Raw genomic sequence first — 6343 nt, 5'->3', positions numbered from 1 at the left:
TTTCAAGTCACATCTTTCTCTTCCCAAGATTCTCTATACAAATATTTTAATTTATGGCCTCTTGGTTCAAGTTCTCTCACAAGTTGACAGACTCACTCAATGCTAGTGCAATTTGAATGCTACATCTGAAAGAGAACACTAAGACCAATTAGGAGCTTATCCATTTCCACATTGACTCATGTTGTTCCTTACTTTATGGTATATGTATGCTACCTTGTTTTATAAGGCAACAACAGGAAGTCTAAAATGTTCATTAGTGTATGTGTTGCATGTACTATCATATTTTATTTATTTAACATTATTATATCTTACTTTTGAACTAACATCTTCTAATTCTGTAGGCAGCGAATGGGCAACTTCTTGTTCTTCATCCCTTGAATATAAAATGTCTTCTTCACCATTATGGTTTGCAATAGAGGCAAATGGGGCCAATGTGGCTGATAGGGTTCCACTCATAACCACTAACTCCACAATTCCATAAATATTATGCTATATTTGGAGTAATTTTAGCTTAGTAAAGGGTTCTATCAATTGACGGTAGTATACTATATTTCTGATTAGCAATTGTTTCTAGCAAGGATAGAATATGAATTAGGAAGGAAGAGGACTTGAATTTGAATTTCTTATATTACTTTCTTAAAGTCAAAGGTTACATCTTCTCCATAAAGTGTTTTCATTCGATCTACTTTGAAAGTGGCAAGTATACATACATGTGATGTTCAAGATTTTGAGATCATCAAAGCGGAGGAAGTTTGGCAAGAAATCAATGCACAACAACTTAACTATTATAGATATTGCACTTATCTAAGGGAGATTGAATAGAGAAGGAAGTGCACCCATTATTCGGTGTGCATTTCAAGATTATCTTAATCGTCCATAGAGCATGCTTTGCTTGTGTTGTCTTCTATTAGTGTTTATCAATGGGTCCTCTTACATAATTTTTAACAAAATAGTGGCTTTCGATACTTTTCCTATTATTGTAATGAATGAAACCACCATTTGTTCGTCCTCTATTATATGAAATGTTGATTTAGGTTTAACTTGTAAAAACTAGTTCTATTTTGAATACAAATATGTCTTACATGTATCTCTGACACTTATTCTTCTTCATTTACCCCTACATATTTGAGATTTTTCAACGAGAAACCATATTTGTTTAATTATATTGGGCTAGAATCTCTACAAGATAGGCCACATACGTTTAACTACATTGATTTTTTATCATAGCACAATATTATATACAAATTCAATATAACACATATGTATGCATCTTTGGACACTTCTACCTATATGTTTATGTTTTTTTGGTATCTTTTTAAAAAAAAATTTCAATTGTTGCCCTAACTTTAATATAAATATAAATCTTTCTTTCAATTATACAATATCTTCAATTTACCTTTTTACCTAAACCTATGGGCGTATCCCTTGCACCTCCTCCTGGTGCAAATAAAACTATTGGAGTAGCTAGTTAGGAAAATATCGACTTCTGTTCTCGCACCATCTTGAAGGAGATGAGAAAACCATTGCCTCAGCGAAAGTTGAAAAAAGGCAAAAGGCGATCTCAGTGGGAGTTGAATCCACGACCTTTTGATCCAAAGTCAAACCCGCTAATATTTGAGTTAGAGAATAATATATTTAACTAAACACTTAGATTTTACTCAATCGCCCTCACCGAAAGGACTATAATTTTCTGTTATCGCCCCAACGAAAATCGCACGAAATTCTAAGATCCCAAGACAAGCGACATTAAGCCCTAACCCTAGCATTGTTATAAGTCATCATACTAGAAATTCTAAAATCCCAAGTCAAACCGCATGAAACCCTAACCCTAACATTGTCATAAGCAACCATAGCAACAAATTACTTTTAATAAGTGGTGACATTTGCGCTTGTTGATACCATAGGGTATTGCGGGATTTGTCTTCCTGTAAGCATTTGTCTTTTGATTCAAAGAAATTCCATGATTTGTTGAAATATTTGCTGTGCAAAGGATGTCTCTACACGTTTCTTCACTTTGAACTGATTGGCAATCTTGCCTATTGAAGACCCAGTCGATTCTGATGCATTATATATTCCCCTTCATATTTGGCAGGTTTTCGCGCTTATCTGTTCTGTTGTTAAGCTCATTTTTTGTTTTGAATTCTTCATTTAAATGCCCTTTTATAGCATAGCATGGACATTGAGTGGGTTGCTGTAGCTTTATTGTTTTACATCTGAAGTTTTAGACTGTGCGTATAGTTGGATGTTTTTAACAGTAAAGTCGTTGTAAATGATGACATCTAAATAAACTCAGCGGTGGCTAATGCAAACTGCAGATGGGTCAGAATTTGATGCTCCTGATACACCTTTCATGTCATTAGGGTTTCTGGTGTTTGCGAATTGATGTGTTTACTCTGTTGCCTGTTGTTGTGGGATTATTTCATCCCATATACCTAAGTTAGGGCTTTAGTGAAACTTATGGTAGTTTCTCTTTTATCCGTTTTTTTCTGTTATGGTTTTTGCTTTATACTCTTTGTGTCTTCTTTCGATGTGTTTTCACCGATTTTCAACTTTTTTGGTTATAAGTATTTGTTCATATGGTTACTCATGCATTTGGTAACTATTGTGAATTTGAAATTTTTATTCGTAATTTTTTTCTGCAAGACAGCTTCTTGGCTGAAGTGTATTCAATGTCACTTCAGGCGCTTAATTTTACCTTGCTATATGAATGCCTGCCACACTCACCTACAGTGATCCCATGAACTGTTGGCCCTTTATGGCTGGATACAACCCTGTATAATTATGAGCTTTTTATTCCCTTAAAATAAGTGGCCTATGTATCATCATACTCAGACTGCAAGTATAGCACTCTGTCAGAGTACTAATGGTGGCTCTTAGACAATTTTCTATCTTGCAAGATTAATCTCCTTTTTAACAGATTGCCAATGTAATTTTTGGTGCTCTGTACTTTAGGATACACTTTACATAATGGGCTGATCATTCGATAATTAAGCAATTGAAAAGTTTTAAAAAAATAAGTCAAGATGTTATCAGTAATCTTTAGGCATCTTACATGCATTACTAATCAAACCTCTAATACATCAAGGTTTTCTTGATCATGGCCATAATATTCATACTAGCGAATTCTTTGGGAAGTTTTTTTGTTGTGCCTTTTTGCCTTTGAATGGGGGCATTGATTTGTGGGCATGGGCAAGATTATGTCGAGATCCTGGTATGCAGAGCCAGCGAGTGAGAGTTGCAATGGAAGGATGGAATCAATGCAATGAAGTGGGAGCAGAAGCTCCTGGCATGGGAAGCCCTTGATACACAGACTGCTCGGATTTAGATTGCTCTTCTGCACCAGGTTTGAATTTGATGTACCTATTGCTAGAATAATATTAAATAATTATACTGGCTAACTTTTCAATTTTCATCGATTTGAAAGTATCAAGCTTAAGAAACAATGGGATGATTTTGGTTTGCTAATGATTACATTCCTCCTGTTGGAAGACTGTTTTCCCCTATTTTGAATTGAAGCAACAGTTTGGGCATCATTGGGCATTCAACTTATATCGTCTGCTTTTACTAAGAATCGATAAGTAGCTGCTGGGGATACATAAGTATGGGTAATATGGCAGAGGCAAACTTATTTCAAGTTCCTTAAATTCGTTGTCATCTTTGAAGTAAGATGTTAGCTTTTAGTGATTTCTCCTGGGTATCTACCGGTAGCAGGGGAGCTATGTAGGACCTAGATAACATTTGCATCTTTACTTTCCATTCCCTCTTGTTTAGAGTAAGTATCTCCATGTAGAATAGAGTAATAGTCATATAGTTTTTTTGGCATTAACTTGAAAAACAGGGGCTTGACTGCATTCGACATTTATAGAATTGTTCTCAATACATGAAGTCTGTACCTGATCTTATTTAGGCAGCAGAGCATAGGAAATAATCCAATAAAGAACGTGTAGTTTAGTCACTTGCCATATGTAGAGAAAGGTAGACAACAATAATGTAGTCTGGATAACAATAGGGGCTTATGCAGAGATGAAAATGGTCCGCTTTTCTGTCAATTTCGTAAAACTTTCATAAACTGGCACAGTTAGGCTAGGGATATGCGGGGTATCAGTATGCTCGTTGACAAGAAGCTTTATCTATGGTTTGACTATTTTGATTCTGAATTTTTTTATATATGTGTTTTTTGCGAGTCATGCGTTTGAAGACATCACTCCACATACACAGGTTACTGTGATTCTCAGGGATGCCAATAGGGTTCTACTCACTTTTTCTTGAATCTGAATGAGCACTTTGTCACGGAAGGTTCAATTTTTCTTGAATCTGAATGAGCATTTTGCCACAAGGTTTATTTGTGGTACTTTATTGGTAAGTTCAGTTCCAACTTCCAAGATGCTTTAAAGTTTTCAGATGTCACAGTCACCCTACATCAATAGCTCCAAAATCTGGAATTCACCTTGGATATTGAAGAGCAAGTGAATGCTGCAATTAGTGTTATTAAGGACCACAGAGGTCAGTTACTGAAATTTGAGTTGTTCTTCACATACCTACTTGTCAGTTTCTAAACATATAATTGAATGCTTTGTTTTCTAGTTTCTGTCTATGCTTCAAAAGGACATGCTATTCCCCGGACATAGATCCTATGTTTGTTTTAATCTGGAAACAGCATATTTGAGTTTATGTTTCTCTAAATGCTTGTCTACTAGTTTCTCACCAACTTTCATACATTTGATCATTTTTAGCTCCTACTGGATGTAAAGTAGATTATAAAGTCAAAGAAGCTGACAATAGATTAAGTGCAGGTGATTCATTTCCCAATTCTACCTTCAGTTCTCCCTCTAACGTAGATATGTATGCAGCAGAAAAGGAGCTATATTTGGGTTCCTTGTGTCAAGTTGATAGCAGATCAAAACCCTGGCAGTTTTGGATGATTATGTTGAACAGAAACTTTGACATTAAATCAGCTTTGTGCCCAAATAATGGTAAAAAAGAGGACCCTATTAGAACAAATAGAACTTTCCCCTGTTTCAGTAATGGGTGCATGAATGAGCCCTGTGTGCAACCACAACTGGTCAGAAATTCAACCAGGAAACACTCTATCTGGCAGTTTTTATGGAAGCTATGAGTTCAATGCTGATCTACAATCAGGAATTGACAACATCTATTTTGTAAAATGGGAAAAGAACCCTGCAACTGGGAGCTGGGTATTTTCTCACACATTGAAGACTTCAAAGAGGCACGCTTGGTTAATGGTGTATCTGCGTGCTGATGCTACACATGGATACTCTGGAGGATACCATTATGAAACTCGTGGGATGATGAATCAGGTCAATTCTATGTTTCCTCATGTTATACTGTAGTTTCAATTTTTTGAGAAGAAAAGCTTGTGGATGATTGTTCTTTCTGTAGCTGCCAGAGTCACCAAATTTTAAGGTACGTTTGACTGCTTGATGTGAAGAAGGGAGGTGGTCAGAAGAGCCAATTTTATCTCATTGATATTGGCAGTTGCTGGAAAAATGACGGAAGACCATGTGATGGAGATGTAGAAACAGATGTGACTAGGTACAGTGAAATGATCATAAATCCAAGTATCACAAATTGGTGCAAACTAAACAACCTTAATGTGTGCCCACCTTATCACATCACTGCCACTGGCAGAAAAATCTACAGAAATGATACAAATAAGTTCCCATATGCTGCATATCACTTATACTGCTCTCCAGGCAATGCACACAATCTGGAGGAGCCTTTCAATCTTTGTGATCCGTACAGCAATCCTCGGGCACAGGAGATAATGTAGATATGGCCTCATCCAGAATGAGCAGTGCATGGCTATCCTTCTAAGATGAGAGAAGGATGGATTGGAGATGGTAGAACATGGGAGCTAGATGTGGGAGCACTTTCTAGCAGATTGTGCTTCTACCAAGTAAGTCATGTCCTCCTTTTCACATATACTTTTAAGTATCAATCAGTAACAAATACAATGAAAAATTGTACTGCAATATACAGATACTCTTTAAGTTTAGATGTCCTATAAAATGTATCTATTCTATAAAACTTTCCTAAGACAAGTGCCAAGAAGATAGCATCTGGAATTAAATGCTTGTTAAGTCCTTAAAATATAATGGAAATTAATCTGTTCAATCTGTTTTTAGTTGAGCATTATAGATATTTCAGCTGCAGCTGCAAAACAACAAATTCTAATTCTCAGAGAACTTTAGCATAACAAGTAACACAAAGCCAAGACAAATAGGGGCCAAATTATTTTACTAAATGTACAACCAACATACCACATGTCAACAGGTGTGGAATAGTGACTTGCTCGGAAGAACACTTCAGGTGCTCTATACCA

At 36.0% G+C, this 6343-nt stretch overlaps 1 pseudogene across 1 annotated transcript; it reads left to right on the top strand.

Annotated features, from left to right (window-relative positions):
- Positions 1-1858: 1858 nt before the first annotated feature.
- Positions 1859-6091, top strand: LOC149547027 (uncharacterized; annotated as a pseudogene). Its single transcript, XR_016353805.1, has 2 exons — positions 1859-5318; positions 5401-6091. The product of XR_016353805.1 is annotated as an uncharacterized LOC149547027 (transcript).
- The last annotated feature ends 252 nt before the right edge of the window (positions 6092-6343 follow it).

The sequence above is a fragment of the Cupressus sempervirens genome, chromosome 7 (genome assembly GCF_028749045.1).
Source record: "Cupressus sempervirens isolate cs-2001-9-10 chromosome 7, ASM2874904v1, whole genome shotgun sequence".
Taxonomy (NCBI): Eukaryota; Viridiplantae; Streptophyta; class Pinopsida; order Cupressales; family Cupressaceae; genus Cupressus; species Cupressus sempervirens.
Note: the sequence above shows the minus strand (reverse complement) of the source record. Positions and strands in the feature narration are given on the sequence as shown.